The sequence below is a fragment of the Lonchura striata genome, chromosome 1 (assembly GCF_046129695.1).
Source record: "Lonchura striata isolate bLonStr1 chromosome 1, bLonStr1.mat, whole genome shotgun sequence".
Taxonomy (NCBI): Eukaryota; Metazoa; Chordata; class Aves; order Passeriformes; family Estrildidae; genus Lonchura; species Lonchura striata.
The window spans coordinates 121043979-121063551 of NC_134603.1; the positions used below are offsets into that span (position 1 = coordinate 121043979).

General features: G+C 37.4%; 1 protein-coding gene across 11 annotated transcripts in view; it reads left to right on the forward strand.

Annotated features, from left to right (window-relative positions):
* TBC1D5 (TBC1 domain family member 5) overlaps positions 1-19573 on the forward strand; it is a 312792-nt gene that overhangs the window by 32824 nt on the left and 260395 nt on the right. The window contains exon 3 of one of the 11 annotated variants that reach the window (XM_077787221.1): positions 11708-11824. The exons of the other annotated variants lie outside the window; for them this stretch is intronic. The gene's annotated coding sequence lies outside the window, so the exon portion shown is untranslated. The remainder of the gene's footprint in view (positions 1-11707; positions 11825-19573) is intronic. 11 annotated transcript variants of the gene reach the window in all.

Consider the following 19573-nt stretch of genomic DNA (forward strand, 5'->3'; position numbering starts at 1 on the left):
GCATCTCATGACTCATATATTTCCTGTTGTATCTTTAATACAGCCATTTTTAGTATTTTTCTTGCCTCTTTCCTCTATTGGTATGCTTAGAGAGTCTGTGTGTAGAGCTTGTTATTTTCACCCGTGAGGCAAGGAGGAGTTCAAATCAATAGCAGTGTGTTGTTGACACTAAATGATGTTTCTTCTTGCCACAATAAGACTTGATTTTGTCATCCTAATGATGCTAGCTTGCTTCAAAGAATAGGGATCAGCACTCTCTCAAATCAAACTTTACAAGTATGAAAAGAAGGAAATACTAGAAAAATAATCCAGTATTTGTGACCAAACATGCATTGGTTTTGTAAAATGAATATTCAAGTTCTGTTTAATTTTATAGGATAGCTGCTTTGTGATGCATTTTGGAAGTCTGTATTAAGGGATGTAGGATTGATCTGAACTGCCATTAATGGAAGTCTGGTATTTTAAAAAGAGATATTGCGGATATTATTTAAAAAATAAGTTCACATGAAATATGGATATTAGTAAGACCTTAGTTAAAAGACCTAACAAAACAAGAAGCCTCAAGGTAGTAGAAATTCATTGTGTTTCACAGAAAAATCTTTGCAGCACTGCCTAGAAAGAGAATGTCTGCAAGAGGGAATAAGTACACTACCAGGCCTAGTCCATGATTGCACTCTACAGCATGGTCCAAGGAAAAAACAGTTGTTCCTGACTCAAACTAAGGATCCCATAGGGAGGCTGCAGCTATAGGACAATGAGAATTTGAGGGAAATTATGTAACCATAGTAAGCAATATTATGATGGTAGGATTTTCCAGGCTTAATGCTGGTAGAAATGGTGGGTTATTTGTGTTGGACATCTGAAAGCAATTACAGAGTTGAATCTTTCTATTATATTATCAAAATATCTACCTACTTACAACAATATTTGTGCATTTATTTACATAGTTTTCACTGTATGATAGATGTTAACCTTTTTATCTGAAAGAACTTTAAAAGGTATATCTGCATGATTCAACATTCACATTGTAAATTGTTCTGTTTGCATTGTTACCATTGTTTTGTATTTTTATGCAAAACATGGCTTCTCAGATGTTCACAGTGTTAACTGAAATCTAATATTTTTTGATTTTACAGTATCTCCCCTTCTCACTTCTTCTATAGGATATTCATAAAGTCACCTGACATAAACTCTCCATATATTATGGTGTATTTCCGGGAGATGAAATATCTCCTATTTTGCAAGCAGTGAAATAAATCCTCATGAGAACTACAGTAACTAGTTATATTTCAGTAATGGTAGTGAATATTATATAAACTTTAAGCAATATTTGGTGGGGAGTTTTTTATTTCTCTTAACTGTGGCAAAATGGGTAGCACCTAATAGATGATTAGCAACTTGAGAAACATATCTTGTTGAGTTTATCAGCCTGAAATCCCACATGCTTTTGCTGATTCTGTTTCTTACTGAAGTATGTTTTAATGAATTTGGTGATGTCTAGATAAAGAGCACTTTGCAACTTTTTCTATGCTGACAAGGCACATCTACCTTGGATTCAACTTAGTAGCAGTGTGGTAGTAGTCAGAGTATCGTAGTCTTGTTAATTCTGTCTCCAGTCCTGAGAGAAGCTAAAAATCAGTTTTTCTAGTGTAACTTCCCCTAGTTACACTATTCTACAAGTTAGCACACTTGTAGAATACCACCAGCATACCTTGTCCTACTAAGTGTAGGTATAATATCTTACCATATGCATTAAGATGCCTACCAGAAAGAGCTTCTAACATTTTACTAGGGATATAGTGAATGTCAAGAAATTCAGTGAAGGAGGCTATGCCTAGTGTGGGGACTTTATTGAAATAGGTTTTTCCTTTCAGCTGAAATTCTGATCTTGTAAACATTCAAGTGTAACTTGCGACAAGCTGATAGATTATGAATATATTCTCTAAAGCATTATATTTAGTAAACATTAATTTTAGGCTAATTCATTATTATCCCAGGCACTTGCATTTGACGTATGGTTATAGCTGGATTTAACATTCCTTACTCTGTTGTGAGGATAAGCAAACATTAAAAAGATCTCTTACAGTAGTTACAAAACCAGCAAAAATATTAAGTGTGAAGAGCTTTATTATTCTTTCTTTCTTTATTGTTGTTTATATTGATTCTCATGTTTCTGTGTGTCAGACTATGTGTGAAGTTAGTGCCATATTTCAGTTGACCAAATTTTTAAAAGATCCAAGGCATCTGGGACACTCCCATTTAAATATATTTATCTCACTTCCAACATGTCATACAAAAGGTTTTAAGTTTCATTAGCACTACAAAACTTGACTTTTGTAAGTTCAAATTCAGATGATTTGAACTTTTACATTTACTTTTTAACTTTTTTCTATTTCTATACAGTTCATTTTCTATACAGTTTGTTTTAGTTTCTCTGCTAGAAAACTCCTTGCCCTGGTGCATCTAAGATATCTATTTTTCAGTTGATTCAAAAGGTAATTTTCTTAACAGTTTCCTTCACAATTTCTGAAGAGTTTGCCTTGCTGTGCCTACTTGTTCTTAATAAATACCTGTACTACCTGAGAGTGAATAACTTGGAATTAAGAAGTTTATTTTGGTAACAACCTCAAAAAAAATTAAATCTTTTGTTTCTCTTTAATCACCTAAAAAAAGTGCTATTCTTAAGACTCTTTCTTAGAGAGAGCCTTTATTGTTTGCACGTGCATGCTGTACATTCTTGGAACAATTAGTAAAACTACAGGCACATCTGAAGGCGTATTCTGCATTTTTAGTGAAACACATTTTGAATAACTAGCTGATCTATGGAGTAGAGTTGTCCATTGATTCTAAAGATATTTTTTTCTGTGCTCAGACAAATCAAGATGGTAATCATTTATAATTTCTTGCCTTCATGAAAAGGAGTGATGAATAATATGATTGGAAGGAATGCATGAGTCATGAAATGGTGAGCTGGGCAATCATGGAAAAATTCTGTTTAAAAATTCCCTTTTGCTTACCAGTATCTGTAATGTGAGTTCAGTTTTCTGTAACATAATCCAGAAATTACAATGGTAGAGGTTTTAATAAAAGCCTTGGGTGGATGAACTCCCCCTAAGTTGAAATGAACATTGCTTGGTGGGTTATAAAAAGGAGTTTCTTAACTGTCAGCTAAAAGTGATTATGGATACAGTGATCAGAGGGACACTCCTTCTTACCCCCATTTGAATGTGAAAATAAAATGTCTTAAAATATACTACAGTTAATATGGAGTGAATATAGATGGTCTTGAAAGTATCTACACTATTATGAAACAGCTTTTATGAGTGCTCTTAAAATATTGATAACTTGGTAGAGCACTTCAAAAACTCTTTACTTATATTTCAGAGGAAAATTTGTGTAGCCAGTCCACATTTGAACACTTTTGTGGGATATTCACAGAAGAAAAGTGTTGTTACTAAATAAATAGTTCAATTTGTTATAGTTCCACCATAAAGAAAATCCATCTCATTTTCAGTTTTTCTCCTACACTAAAATAATCAAGGAGGTATTGAATAATTGTGTAGCAGAATCAAGCACCAACTATGAGTCCCAGGCAAGACTCGCATAACCAGCTGTTGTTCTCCCTGCAGTGACCTGGGCTAGGCAGCCTAGCATCTGCCTCTGTTTTCTTTTCAGTGACCCAAGCCAGATTTCTTCAAAGTCTGTTGCTGATATTTTCCCTACAGTCATTCATGCTAATTTCTTTACAGACTACGGCTGTTTTTGAAAGATCTTTTCCCTTTTTCTGTTCTGACTTCTTTCTGTAAATTTGCAGCAGTGATTTTTTTAAAAATTACTGGATAATCTTGACCAGAGGACTGTTTTGGTAGTCTTGCCTTAAGGTATATGTCAGCACTGTAGAAAAAGGGTAAATTAGAGTTCCAAAGGAAAGTTCATTCTGGTCCTTATGGAAAAGGAATCCTGATCTTGAACTGAGTTCGTTGAAGTTATTTAATTTGAGAGAATTAAGGTGAATGTGTTGGTGGTGGCTTGGGACAGAGCCAAGCTCTGAAAAATTAATAAGCAAAAAGGTAGATATTTTGCTCTGTGAACCAACAGTATGAAAAGATTATGTGGAAAAATGCTCTAAATGAGAAGAAAGGCCTATTAATGATATAAAACTGTTAATTATGGGATTAAGCTTACCTCAGGAAGGCAATATTGCTAAACAGCTAAATGCAAACCAATAAAGTGTAAGTTTGCAATTTTGGAGGAGATGCGGCTCAGCTTTCACAGTTGTTGCTAATGGAAATTTTGGAAAACATTTTATAAGGACTAATTTTTTTAAAATTAAAAAACCTAAGAGATGAGTGGTTTTCATGTTTCTTTTCTTTTTTTCCCTTTAAAGCATTCAAATCTCAAAGTAGATTCTTTCAGTAGGAACCAGAGGTTCCTAGTTCTTTGCACATTTATCTTTTAGGAGAGATTGTGCACCTTTATGCTTTCAATTTGCAATATCAAAATTACTTTGGCAACTTCAGTTTATGAGAGCAAGTGAACGAAAAAAGTTGTCTGGCTACTACTTAATAATGAAATTTTGCCTTCACTGAAAATGCAAATGATATGGATAACATGAGCATTTTATCCTTTCTAGATCAATATTAAGTGCTTTTTCAGCTACCTTTGTTCTGGGAAAGATTAGTTAGTTATTGTTTGAATAAATGCTACTGTGCAATCTAAACTGAAGCATAATGATGACTTTTTGGGAGAACCACTTGAGGTACTGAAGAAGGTAGCCTTGCTAAGCTCCCTTCACTAGCCATGTGTTTTGATCACTTTTATCAGTCTGCTGCTTGTGCATACAGGCATTCTTTTGCTAAGTTAGTTTTAAACTTTATTAATTTTCTGATCTTATTACATAAGTGCTAGTTCAAGGAAGGAGTGAAAAAAAGATAGTTGAAGGGGGAGGGGCCAGTTGTGAAGCAGTACTCAGACCAAGTGCTTAGGAATGGTGAGAACAATACTGCTGCCAGACTCCCAAAATGCACTGGTATGAATCGATTACTGTCTCTCAGATTTCTCTCTCTGTGTTTTACAATAGCAGGACTGCAAATTATAATATGTTTGGTTACTTTTAATTCTAATTTACTCATTTCTATGGTGATCTTCTTCAGAAAGTACATTGTTTTAAAAACTTTTAGACACCAGAAAAAATAATGCAGAAAAAAAGCCTGTATTATTGGGGAAAGAAAAATTGTTTGTCTCAATATGATAGGGCTTTTCTTTAGTAAGTTCTCTGTGATGCATTGTTTCTTCAGTGTTCCAAAGTTGTCTTAAAGTAAAAATGTATGTGTAATTTATAAGGCTTAGTTGACATCCTGTGTACAGGAATTAAAATTTTATCTTGCAATTTTTCTCATATGCATCTCTATTAGTTCTTCTATCTTGTAAGTTTTCAACATTTACCTAAATTTTTCCCTACAAAACATTTCTTCTAGTTCTTCTGCTGTTCTAGTACAAACATGAATGAATGTTCAAATCCTCTGTATTCAAAACTCATGCTCTGGTTAGATGCAAAATATGTGTCAATGCATGTGAATATATATATTTTGATGTCAAAGAAATATTTTAATGCAATTATTTCATTAAGGTCATGCTATCAGGTACAGTGTTTTGCTCACATGATTCTTTCAGAGCCTTAAAAATAACAGAAAACTGTGCTTAACAATATTTGAAAATGTATATATATATTTTTAATGCTAGTGTTGTATATAAATAACTTGAGCAAAACCTTTTATGCTTTCCCATAAATCAAATTACAGAGTCACATAATCTTTAGGGTCAGAAGATTCCACTAGAGATCATCTAGTGCAACAACTTATCTCAGTACAGGGTTGGTTAGAGCAGGTTCTTAAGGAGATTAGGTTTTGAATATCTGCAAAGGTGGAGCCTTCACAACTGTTCTGGACAATCTGTTCCAGTCTTTGATTATCTTATAAGTAAAAGAAATTATTCATATTTTTAAATTAGTTTCCTTGTATTCATATCCATTAACTTTTGTCTGTTGACTGGTTGCCACTTAAATGAATTAGGCCAAATATTCTGCACTCCTTGCCATCAGAGCATTCTCCTCTATGGACTGGACAATCACAGTTCTCTCAATATCTGTTCGTATTTCACATGCTTCAAACTCTTAATCACCTTTCAGACCCTCTGCTAGGTGCACTGCATTTAGGTCCATGTCTTTCTTATACTGGTAACCCAAAACTATATTGAGTACTCCAGAAGGATATCACCAGTGCTGTCTAAAGAGGAAGAATCACCTCCCTTGACTTTGCAGTAAAATGCCTCCTAATGATCTTGACCTCTTTTGCTCTGAGTACTCATTGTCGGCTCATGTTCAGCATTGTGTCCACTAGATTGCTTGGGTTCTTTTCTGCAAAGATCTGCAGATCCTTGGCTCTCAGCCTGTAATGTGGCATGTGGTGTAATTATTTTTGCTGATTGATGTGAGGCTGACCAGCTTGTAAATCCATGGATCCTCCTTTGTGCTATTCTTCAGTAGAAGAATAGAGTGGTGGCATGCTGTTTGCTGAGGTCCTTGGGACCCTGCTGTGATCTGTACACCCCTTCGCATATTACTTCAGCTCAGTTTGTGTGTCCCTGCTTCCATCTCCTGTATAATTTGTTTTTGTATTTGAGTTCTGCCAGCTGCTGCTTGTTCAGCCATTTAGGTCTTCTACTACATTTGCTCATTTCCGTGGTGTTTGGCATGTACTGTTCTTAAGATTGAAGGAGGACATCCCTGACAATTAAGTTTTCCTGGACCCTTGTCTCTATAACCATCTGCCATGTGAGTCTTATAAGCAGATCCCTGAACAGGTCAGTCTCCTCTACTGAAATCTGGCCTTATGATCCTGATGTTTTCTTTCTTACCTCCTCTCAGAATGCAGAATTCCACATCTGCAGCTAAGGTTGTCTCCAGCTTCTATGTCCTTAATCTGTTATTCCTTGTGTGTAAGTATGGGATCCAACAGAAAGTCTTCCCCTCGATAGCTCCTTAATAATTTGTGTCATGAACTTGTGGTCCACACACTTCAGAAAACTTCATGGATTGCTTGATCCATGCTATGTTGTTCCTTTAACCGGGCAAGGTTAAACTGCACAAGGAGGACCAGGTCTTGCAAATGTGATGGAAATTGTAGGGAGTGTTACCCAAGGAACTGTTCCACTAAGAGTTTTTTTTGATAAAGGTAAGAAGAAATAGAGCCTTTTCAAGAGGGGAAAAAGGGAGAATATATGGAGTAAGTAAAAATAATAATTACTTGCTTAATTGATATTAGGAATTTATCTGAATAGGTAGAAAGAATTTGGGGATTTATTTTTTACCCAAATCCTGTATGTGAAGCAAAAGATTAGTGAATATTTTGCTAAATAGCTCAGAGAATTGCAACTAAATATTTTGCATTTCCTCATGCATTATTAACATTGCTTCTGTGAAAACATGATCATCCTCACTATTTCTTTTTGACAGCAAATTCCACAAAATTTTCTGCTAACAGATTATTAAATACATGGAAGGAAGACTGGAGGAGGACGGGGTCGCATAGTAGAATTGTCATAAGCCCTATGATGCAAGGTTTCATTTTCTGATATTCAGTGTTTTTCAGTCTTTTGCCTTCAGCTACATTTTTAAAAGATAATGTTGTTAGAACTACAACTGAATTTTAATGGTATATCTTTTTTCTTTCTAAAGTTTTTACAATTGAACAGTTAAAGCATGTTAGACATCTTGTATTTGAGCTTTGGAAGTTGCAATGTTCTAGTTTTCTTACATTGTTCTCAAGTAGATAGTGCGCCCATAATCTTAATAATTTAAGAATAGCAAACACACAGCTGAAGTGCATTCCATTCATTCAGATAAGAGGCGTTACTTGTTCCATATGGTTGTGTCTACCAACCTGTTAGCTAAAACGTGATTAGAAGTTGAGTTGCTTTCTCTTATGCTGCTTTTGTTATGTTGATTATGAGAGTATGCTGCTCCCTAAGTCTGAACATTTCTTTACATAGAGAGTGATTTTTCACTGCAAAATTACTGTGTCTTTTATTTGTTGTATGAAGTAGCAAAATGAAGTGGTTTGTGTGATGCTTGTTTGTGCAGAATGCAGAAAAGGTCACAGCATATGCTGGTTTTGGTATATACTTATAGCTGCCTTATTTCATGGATGGGCTAGATATCCCTCAATATGTGGACAACGTGAACGAGGCCTGCTTCTACTACTAAATGATAAGCCTTTTTTACCCAAATTACAGACTGAGCCCCCCTGGTAGGGAACACAGTGGGTCATCTGGTCCAATCTCACTGCTCCAGCAGAGTCATTCTAGGGCACATGGTGCATCCAAATGGTTCTTGAATATCTCCAGTGAGGGAGGCTCCACAATCTCTGTGTCCCAGTGCCTGGTCACTCACACAGTAAAGTTCTTCCTCATGTTCAAGTGGAACTTCTTGTACATCAGTTTTTGCCCATTGCCTCTCTGTCTTATTGCTCAGCAACACTGAACAGAGCCTGGCTCCATCCTCTTGACACCCTGTCTTCAGATACTTAAGTATATTAATGAGGTCTGCTCTCAGTCATCCCTTCTTGAGGCTGAACAGGCCCAACTCTCATTATTATCTCCCCTTTCCTTATTAGAGAAATGCTTCAGTCCCTTAATCATATTTACCATCTTCTACTGGACCCACCCCAGGAGCTCCATGTCTTTTTTTTTTACTGAAAGGAGTCCAGAACTGGATACAGCCCTTCAGGTTTGTCCTCACCAGGGCTGAGTAGAGGGGCAGGATCACCTCCCTTGCTCTGCTGACAGTTCTTTTTCTAATGCACATCACGATTCCCTTGGCCTTCTTGGGCAAACTGCGGGCTCATGGACAGCTTGCTGTCCAACAGCACCCCCAGGTCCTCCTCTGCAGAGCTGCTTTCCAGCAGGTTGGCCCACAGCCTGTGCTAATGCATGGGGTTATTCCTCCCCAAGTGCAGGAACTTGCATTTGTCTTTCTTGAGTTTCAGAAAGTTCTTCCCTTCTCATCTCTCCAGCCTGTTCAGGTCCTTTTGAAGGGTTGCACAGCTCTGGAGTATCAGCCACTTCTCACAGCCTTTGTGTCATCAGTGGTCTTGCTGGGAGGCATCTGCCCCTTCATCCGAGTCACTGATGAACAAGTTAAACAATACCGAGGCCAGTAGTGAACCTTGGGGAACACCAGTAGTGGCAGGCCTCCAGCTGAACTCTGTGCCACTGATTACAACCCTCTGGTTCAGCCAGTTCCAAATCCACCCCACTGTTGACTCATCCAGTCCGCACTTCCCGAGTTTGCCCATGAGGATATTGTGAGAGACAGTGTGGAAAGCCTTGCTGAAGTCAAGGTAGACAATACTCACTGCTCTCCCCTCATCCACCCAGGTATTTATTTCACTACAGAAGGAAGTCAGGTTGGTTAAGCATAATTTACCTTCACGGAATCCATACTGACTACTCCTGATCAGCTTCTTGTTATTCATGTGGATAGAGATGATTTCCAGCGTGAGATGCTCCATCACTTTCCCAGGGACTGAGGTGAGGCTGCCTGCCCAGTAGCTCCCTGGGTCCTACTTCTTGCCCCTTTTGAAGACCAGGGTGACCTTTGCTTTCTTCCAGCCTTCAGACACCTCCGATGGTCATGACCTTTCAGAGATGACTGTGAGTTGAGCAGCCTAGCTGTGGTGTTGTCTAGCTCTCTCAGCACTCCTGGATGCCTCCTGCCAGGGCCCATGGGCTTCTTGATGTCACGTTTTGCTAGGTGTTTTCTAATCCAATCTTCCTTGACCAATGGAAAGCCTTCCTTCCAACATTCCTTTACCCTGGTCTCTTGGGTCAGAGATTCCTGAGGTCTGGTCTTGTCAGTGAAACCAAGGCTGCCCCCACCACCAATAAGGCATTCCCTGTTAGGATAAGACTGGGCAGCCAGCACACCATTCTTTTTGGGATCCTCTGACTACATGTCTCACACAGTTTTCATCAGTGCTTTTCCAGGAACCTCCTGGACTGTTAGTGCTTTGCTGTGTTCCTTCTCCAGTACACCTCAGGGTAGTTTAAGATCCCAAGAACCCGGGCCTGTATCTTTGAAGCTGCCTCTAGAAGACTTCAACTATTTCCTTGTCCTGGTCAGGTGTCCTGTAGCAGACATCCACAGCAGTGTCACCTATGCTAGTCTGCCCTTTTATCTTAACCCATAAGATCTCAACTCACTCATCATCCATCCCACGACAGAACTGAATGCATTTCTTGTGTTGTCTCACATAAAGGGCAACTTCACCACAGCACCTTCCTGATCTGCTTCTCCTAAACAGTGTGTAATCCATCATGACAACATTCCAGTCAGGAGTGTTCCTACCATGTCGCTGTAATCTCATTGAGACCAAAGCCCTGTTGACTGCACACAGTTCTCTAATTTTTCCGATTTGTTTCCCATACTGCTTGCATTGCTTTATAGCACTTTCTAGAAAGTATTTGAAAAGATACACCCCCTCGTCCTGTGTTGTGATTGTGCCTTTGGATTCTTGTATGATACTGATGGTATCCTCTCTTAAGCTTTTGCTACTTTGGTGGTTGCTATACGTTTCCCTTCTCACACCTCATGTCTGTCAAGCCTGGCTATGTCCCTCTTCAAATGTAGTTTAACGTTTTTCCAGTGAGCCCTGCTGACTCCTTAGCTAAGAAGTCTGAGCAAATGTCATTTCCTATCTTACCTCAGTTTTTTTCATCTATTTCAGTCGTGAGGATAATCACTATGTGTGGAAAGAAAAACAGACTTTACAGAAAAATGGACCTGAATATCTGAGCTGCAATAATGATTTTTTGGCTTGAAAATTAGAATTTTACACATTGCTGGTTTAACTGGGCTGAGTGATTTGAATATTAAAACTGAAAATAAAACAAAAGTAACCTCATTCAAAAGAAGGGGGAAAAGGGGCCATTTTTGTAATTTTTTTGTCAAGTATTTCTAAGTTGATGTAGTTGACTTTCTTTGATGAAACCCCTGGGGATGAACTGTTTGGATTGGGGTTGTGTGTTTGTTTTCTTTTCCCCAGAATCCTCTGCAGGTTTCAAACCTTTCTTACAATTAATTCAATGTCTCAGATGTTAGGTAAACATCTAGGGATAGTCCACATACTAGATTTTAACCTTAATATAGGTCAAAAAGTTAACAGGTACTTAATAGCTTGCATGGGTTTTTACAGACATTGTAGAGCTCTCCTTAGCATTTTCCTAAATAAAATTCTCCCTCATGTGTTTCATTCTTGGAAATGTGTTGTTTAGGGTTCCTATTCAGATATGTACTCAACAGGATTCATAACTTTGGCTTATCTTTCATACCTTGTAGGTTGCTGTGTTTTTTGTAGTAGTGGACAGAAAATGGTTTATGATAGCTCAGGTTGAAATGCAGCTCTGGAGAATCTTGGAGGTTGAACCTATGCTTTCTGCCAAAATGGCAATGATGGATGCACTGTTGATTTGTATACCTTCAGAAAGTGTTGCTGTGGGAAACAGGAGATGACAAGTTCAATCCTTAACTCACTGCCGCATACACTCTGTGGCCCCTCTCTGCCTCACTTCCTTTTGATAAAGTGGAAATGACAGATTTACTGAATGGTAAATACAGACAAAACTGAGTGTTTCTTTCTTCTTCCTCAAGGTTTTGTCAGAATGTACAAATAGCTGTGATGAAAAAAGTGAGGAAAGGAAACTAGATTGATGGAGGTGAAAAATCACACCAAGAGTGACTGAAGAAATCTGTGAACCTATGCCTTAGGTGAGGATGTTTTGTCAAAACAGGCATTTGCCAACATGATACTTCTTTCGGGATAAATTCAAATATGAATTTACCCAGTACTTGCTTAGGAACATTTCTATAAAGCAGACGTTATTGGCTATAGATAGACCCAGAACTGATAGGAGCATGAAGAAATGCAGTTAGTTTCTTATATGCTGAAAACCATGTATGAGAATTTCTTGTACACTTTGTATTCTTCTAGAGGCAGCACAGATTTCAGTGAAACTTTGTAATTGCGTATATTAAGGCTGATTTATTCTGCTCCTTGGGCTTGATCCTTCTCACCCCCTTCTTTTAATCTCTGACAATTTTTTTATTTAATCTTTGAAGAAAGTCTACTTAAAACAATACTAAATCATTTTTGTGTGAGAGAGGTCATTTTGAGAGTCTACGATCATATCAATAGCTATAATTGCATTTTAATCAGAAAAAGATCAAATATTGAATCCTTTTTCTTGCCAGAATTACTTCAGGCTCTGATTAGCCTATTATTTTCTGTGACCAGCTGTCACTTCCAAACACTTCTGCCTGTGAGTATGAACAGACTCCACTGATTTTTATGGTGGGACTTCTTTGGTTTTTTATGAGTTTGTAAAGAGACCTGTAGAGAAATACATTGCGTACTTGTATTCAGGACTCTATTAAGGGAATTGATGTCCAAATCCATTTTTCTCCAAGTCAAAAAGTCCTTGAACTTGTTCAAGAAATATGCCATAACTAGTTGGCATCAAAAGTTAGATGACAAAATAGCTTCCTGGATCTGTTCATTTATAGGACCTGTGTCTGTACTCTATAAGGAACAGTCAGCTTACTTCGCAATATTTTTTTTAATTTGTCAAGAGTAAATGCTTTCTTATAAATCTAGAAAACTGACTGCAATGGCAAATGACTTTTGACTTAGTGATTTGATGCTGGGATCAAATATATTTTTGTCTTTAGTAGGCTTCTCAGAGTACTTTCCCTCTGTCTACTGAGACCTAAGGTTTTACCAATACCTAGCCTGTGATTTAGTTTCTCCAACTTTTGCTTAATTTACAGTATTGCATTTTTAAAGATATTTTGGTTTGTTTTAACATCCTCTGTCATAGTGATGAAATTACTCAGCCCTTATAACAGTGTCATTCTCTTGAAAATGTTGAGAGGTTGAGTTTAGCTTGCACATGGTTGGTTGCAGAGGATTTCGCATTTTAAATGAAGAAAGGAAATACGCACTACAGAGTAAAATTGAGAGTACAGATTTTACAGTCTTACTAAAAAGGACCATTAAGATTTGAGAAATAGGATAATTGCTTTCTAATAAATTGTTGTAAATTTCCTGGTTTGTGAAAATTTTTGTGTCATTTAAAACAGTGTGGACAAATATTTTTATGTCAGCTATTTTGGACTTGTAGTTCATACTGTACTTTTCTCTGTGTTGAGATTAATGTTGAGAAAAAGGGTAAGGCATTTTTGTTATGGCAAATTTATTTTATTTCAGACTGTATTATCATTTGGTGAAAGCCCTATTGATTAGCCTTCATAGCTTTACTGAGGTTTTCTTGTAAGCACTTAAAAGTTTGAGTTGTCTCTGTCCCATAGGACAGAAAGAAAGCTGTTAGTACTATGAAATTCTTCTTCTCTATGTTTCCAACAGCTTGAAGCCTCCTCTTGGAATGCAGAATATTAGCACATTAATGTTATTAACCCCTTTAGTACAAAATGGTTTTGGAAGCAAAAATATTATTGTATTTTCAAAGTCTAGGTTGTTTCTTCTATGTCAGTAGTTTCTTAAAGCTGAAAAATGTGTTGCTGTGCAACAAACAGATGCTTCTCTAACAATGCAATACATTATGTACCAAAAATGATCTTGGTTTTAATCATAGATGCTGATTTAATGAGAGAAGACTATCTTACATCAAAAATGGGTTTAGGGTGTGATTTTGTTTTCTCTATGCTTTCTCTACATAATTAATAGGAATATGGTACCTTATATATTCTCTTTTAAATTTGAAAATGTACTTTGGTTCTATGCCATTTTATACTCCTGTTTTCTTATTCTGCCTTGTATAATACTCTTTTTTTTTAATTCCTCTTTTTGTGATATGAACACAATGTAAATCTTATATCTTCAGTGTATTTCCTCAGAAAGTATTGCTTTTTTACAGAATCATTCTGTTCATGTTTAATCCTTTCATTTTGCACACATCTCCTTTTTCATTTATTTTCTAAATGTTTCCTAGCCAGTGTTTTCATCCTGCATTTACAATGTGGGACATGTAAGATGTTTGTCTGTAATTAATGTTAGTTTGTGGATCAGAAAAACAATGCTCATCAATAACTTCAGACACTATCAGTACTTTATATCTTGAGAACACGCCTGACCCCCTGGGAGCATTTAATTGTTGATATCTCGTCAGTTTAGCTTTCATTTTAATATGCAGATATATGTAACTTAACTTTAGTTGCTAGCTCTAATCCCTTCTATCACCAATACAAATTTTGATTGACAATTTTACTTTTAGATAAAGTCAGATAATACTATACTTGGGGGGGGGAAAAGTCTTCATATTGTGTTTTTAATTCCACTGAACCCAGCAGAGTTAAATGTAGTTTGGATGCACAGGGAAGAATTAATGATTGGAAGATACAGAGTTGGTAAATTATTTATTCTGGCCCTGAGGAAGCTGAAAAGCTGAGTGAAAGACTAATAAATCATTTGTGGTAGTGCTGGTTGTCACTTCCAATTATTTTAGACGGTTTTGTGATAAACTGCAGCACCTGCTAGATATCCCTGCACCATCCCTTGATGCTTGCAGTGCAGCTTGTTCAGTCGATTATCAAAGGCAAATTTGTCTAAAGTTTCCTCAGGTTGGAAAGAGAATTACTTTTCTCAGTCACCCCTTCCCCCATTTGTTAAGTTCCTTTTTCATTGCATGCATGTAATAGGCAAAATCAATGATATATGTAGAATTTTATTGACATAATGTACATTCTGGTATGGTTGATGAAACCACTGAGGAACAGGATGAGGGGTGATGTGTCTCTGAGTGTAAATGTACCTTTGAAAAGCTTGTTTGCTTTCATCTTTCTGAATAGCAGCTGTTTCTAAGGTATGAAAACTAGTATTTGTCCTCTGGTTTTGAGGATTGTATTGCAGCTGCTGCTGAAGTTACAGAGGAGATGAACTTGAATACCAGTTGACTTCGTAACTTGTTAAACTTTTCTACTGCTTTTATCCAAAAGGTCTTAGTTTAAAATGGTGATTACATGTACAGATCATACATGATTGTATGCATCCAGCGTTGGCATTAAGAGATTAAGACAGAGAAAAGTAGTTGAAGGACTAGAGAAAAGATTTAGAAAGTGGAGTGATTTTTAAAAAGGGAAGGAAACAAAATGCTGGAAAGATTAAGACTGTTGTTAGAGAAAAACTGAACTTGAGATAAAAGGTGAAGAAATAAAGAACTGAGATGGGTTAGTGGAAGGAAGGCAGCTGTATCTTTATGCCACTTCACTGAGAATAACACTTAGTCATCATCTCATATAGCTGCATATCAGGACTCCCTTTGCTCTGAGACAGAAGAACCAGGCCTACTCTGAAAATATTTGTCTTTCCAAACTGAGAAGGTGATAAAATATAATGCTATTCTATATGCATTGCTTGCAAGATTCTAGATTGTCATCTCAGAAAAGAAAAAAAGAGTTTCAGACAGTTGAGCTCAAAGTTTACATTGTGTGCTGTCTGAAGGATGGGGAGGAGGGAGCTCCTGATTGTTCAAGCACTTAACATGTTATATTTCTGGTCATCTTGGGGAAAGAACTGCAAAGGTTTAAAATTGCATTTATATTAAAATAAACTAGAGTGCAAAGTAATCAGCTTAAAGCTGTTGAGATTCTCCTTCATGTCTCTGCTACTGGTGAACAAATGCATCTTACCCCACATAGTGTTGAAAGACTTGCTTGTAGATGTTGAATGCTATAACTTAACAGTTACATAGTAATTTTTCAGTATCTTCTCAGTTATCTTCCTAACCTCATCCATCCAAATAACATTGAATTCTGAATATTCAGGGTCAATACAACCTACCTCCAATCCTTGGAAAATAAACAATTCAAGTTTTTTAATATTGATTTCTGTTTTTCTATTAATGGATCCCAGCTTAGAATTTCAAGTGAAATCTTTGTCATAAGGAGTGACAGTATTTTGACACAGATTGTTAGTTCAAGAAAAATCAGAGAAGTGACCACGCTGACTAAAATCAAAATTAAAAGGGCTATGTTTTCCTGTGTTAAATCTTGTTCAGCAGACTTGTTTTTTTCTTTATGCTTCTATAGGTCAGGAAGGAATCAGATGAAAAATTCAAGCGCAGTCACCTTGTTTCCGCAGATGACTTCAATACAGAAAGAGATCTGCAGAATATCAGCTCTAGATCTGTGAACTTTAGGAAAGCTCCGTGAACACATTGGTTCAAATTTCAGCAAGTAAAATCTTAGTGCCAGAAAAATATACAAAGCTCTGTCAAGGGGTACTTGCTGTCTCTGGGGACAGGATTTTTTGATTTTTCCTGTAAGGTTATTTTATTGTATCAGTGTCTGTTATTTGCAGCCAATGATGACAGTATAGAAATGCAGGCAGTAGGAGCCAATTTATATTATTATAATTGTATTATTATTTGAGGGCATTTCTGTAAGCATAGATCTAATAGTAACAGAAAATCAGTGAAATTACTCCTGCAGCTTGAATCAGCCATTTATTCATGATTTGAACATAAAGACTTACACAGACATTAATCATCAATTTTTTACTTTCTTAATGTTCCCAAGGAAAGATTGTGTCTGTAGTAAATTTGGTTTTCAAAAACTGTATTTTTACTGGAGTACTTCTGTATTTATTTATTGCTAGACACAATTAGTACATTTCTGCATTTTTAAAGTAGTTACATTTACAAAGATATTTACATCTTGTTTGCATGTACAAAATTAATATTTTTTAATTTTGCATGAAAATGAAAACCCAATTAATTTATTTTTAGGACTTTTCAAATTCCTCTTCAGTGCACACTGAGTTAAGTGCACAATAATAGTGATATGTTGGGGTTTTAACATAAATGTTAAAATGGGTAGCACAAAGAATGCATTTTGAAATGAAAATGGATTTCTTTAATGACATATTTATAATAAACTGAACTGGTAACTCTGCTTTAAAAAAGGTGAATTTTATTGTCAGAAAATCTTTTAATTCTATTTTAAAATAGAACAAGTCTTTCTGCTTCTCCTGTTGTTTTACAGCATTCCAAGTTGTTGAACTGTCTCATCCAAAGCCTTGAAAAAATCAGGTTATTTAGAATCCATCTGAGAGATTGTCACAGTCTCTAAATGCTGAATAAGTAATTGAGCAGAATATTTCCAGGTTTTTGCCTTAAACTTTTAGCAGTGAGGCATATTACAACCAGAGTGACTAAGACCACACACACTTCTAGTATCCTTTCTCCAGCCTGTCCAAGAAAAGATTCTTAGAAAGTTTGCTTAAGACTTTGAGAAGTCTGTGATGCTTTTTCCCACATACACATCTCTGCCTTTTGGAGATCAGGAAGCTTTTGCTGAGGAGAATCAGCAATGGTGTCTTTTTACTGATGAACCTGAAGCTGTATTATTTGGGGCTTGTGATTTTTTTCTGTGTATGTTATTTTTTTGGTGGTGGTGTTGTTCATCCCCCATTTTTTTTCTCTCCTCTAAAAATCGGGTCACTTTTTGATCCTCTGTAAAATTTTAATGTCCCATGGCAAACAGTTCTGCGACTTGACTTTTAACTAGGTACTAGAAGAAATAATTCCCTTTGTTTGTTTTGCATATGCCACTTAGTAACTTCATGCAGTTATCCCATTGTCTACTTTTACGCCCTGAAATGAAAAACCAAACCAGTGGGGAAGAACATCAGCATGACATCAGCTTTGGAAGAAGGGCCAGGCAAATTAGGACTGCAACAGTGTTGTGAGGGTATAAGGGGAGAAAGCAAGAAGGGTCAAAACCCAACTAGAACTTCATCTGGCCATTGCTTTAAAAGAAAAAAGTTTCTATATATACATTAGCAACAGAAGGAAGATTGAGGACAATCTCCATCCTTTATTGGATGTAGAGGAAATATATGACAAAGAATAAGGAAAAGGCTGAGGTGTCTTCTTTGCATCATTTGGATGAAAGACCTGCTGTTTTCTAGGTACCCAGGCCCCTAAGCTGGAAGACAGGAACAGGGACCAAAATGAAATTTCCATACTCCCAGGGGAAGTGTTCAGTGATGTGCTACACTACTTGGAAACACACAAGTCTATGGGGATGGATGGGATCCACCCAAGGGTAGTGAGGGAGGTGGCTGAAATGTTCATGAAGTGCTTTCAAGCATTTACCAGAAGCTCTGGCTCACTGGGAATATCTCAGTTGACTGCAGCTTTGCAAGCTGACAAAGTGAAGCCTGCCTTGGCAGCCTGTCTACAAGAAGGGCCAAAAGGAGGATCTGGGGAACTAAAGGCTTGACCTCAGTGCTGGTGAAGATCATGGAACAGATCATCCTAGGTGCCATCACCTGGCATGTACAGGACAACTGCATGATCAGGCCCAGCTAGCATGGGTTTGTGAAAGAAAGGTTCCTTTTATCTAACCTGATGTCCTATGACATGGTGGATGAGCGAAAGGATGTGAATGTTGTTTACCTGGACATGAATCATGGCTTTGCCACCATTTCCCATAGTGTTCTCCTGGAGACACTGGTGGCTCATAGCTTTGGTTAGTGTACTGTTTGCTGGGTAAAATGATGGATGGATAGACCCAAGGAGTGGTGGTGAATGGAGTTACAACCAGCTGGCAACAAGTAACAAGTGATATTCTTCAAGGCTCAGGACTGACACTAGCCCTGTTAAATATCTTCATCAATGATCTGGATGACATGATCAAGTGTACCTGCAGTCATTTAGCAGATGACACCAAGCTGGGGAAGAATGTTGATCTGCTGGAGGGTGGGAAGCCTCCGCAGGGAGGTCTGGACAGGCTGGATGGATGGACCAAGTCCAATGGTCTGAGGTTCAACAAAGTCAAGAGCTGAGTCTTGCCATTGAGTCACATCATCCCCAGGCAGTGCTACAGGCTGAGGCAGAGTGGCTGGAAACCTGCCCTGAGGACCTGAGGGTGCTGGTTGACAGCAGCTGAACATGAGTCCAGGTGGCCAAAAAGGCCATTGGCATCCTGGCCTGTATCAGCAATACTGTGGCCAGCAGGACAAGGGCAGTGATTGTTCTCCTCTACTGGGCATTGGTGAGACCACATCTTGAGTCCTGTGTGCAGTTCTGCCCCCATAAGTGCAAGAAAGACACTGAGGTGCTGGAGCATGTCCATGTGCTAGAGCAGGGCAATGAAGCTGGTCTGGAACACAAATCTGATGAGCAGTAGGAGCTGGGGTTATTTAGCTTTGATAAAAGGAAGCTTGTGAGACTTTATTGCTCTCTACAACTACCTGAAAGGATGGTTGTATCCAGGTGGAGGTCTCACTTTTCCCAGGGAACAAGCACTAGGACAAGAGGGAATGGCCTTGATGATCTTTAAGGTATTTTCCAACCTAAACATTTCTATGATTCTATTATTCTGTCTCCTTAGGATTCCTCTTTAATCATCTTACATGCTTGTACGGAAAAAAAAATGACATAAAAGAGCTTTCCTCCAACAAATAATTAGTAATCTGTCTTTGTGTGCTGCACAATG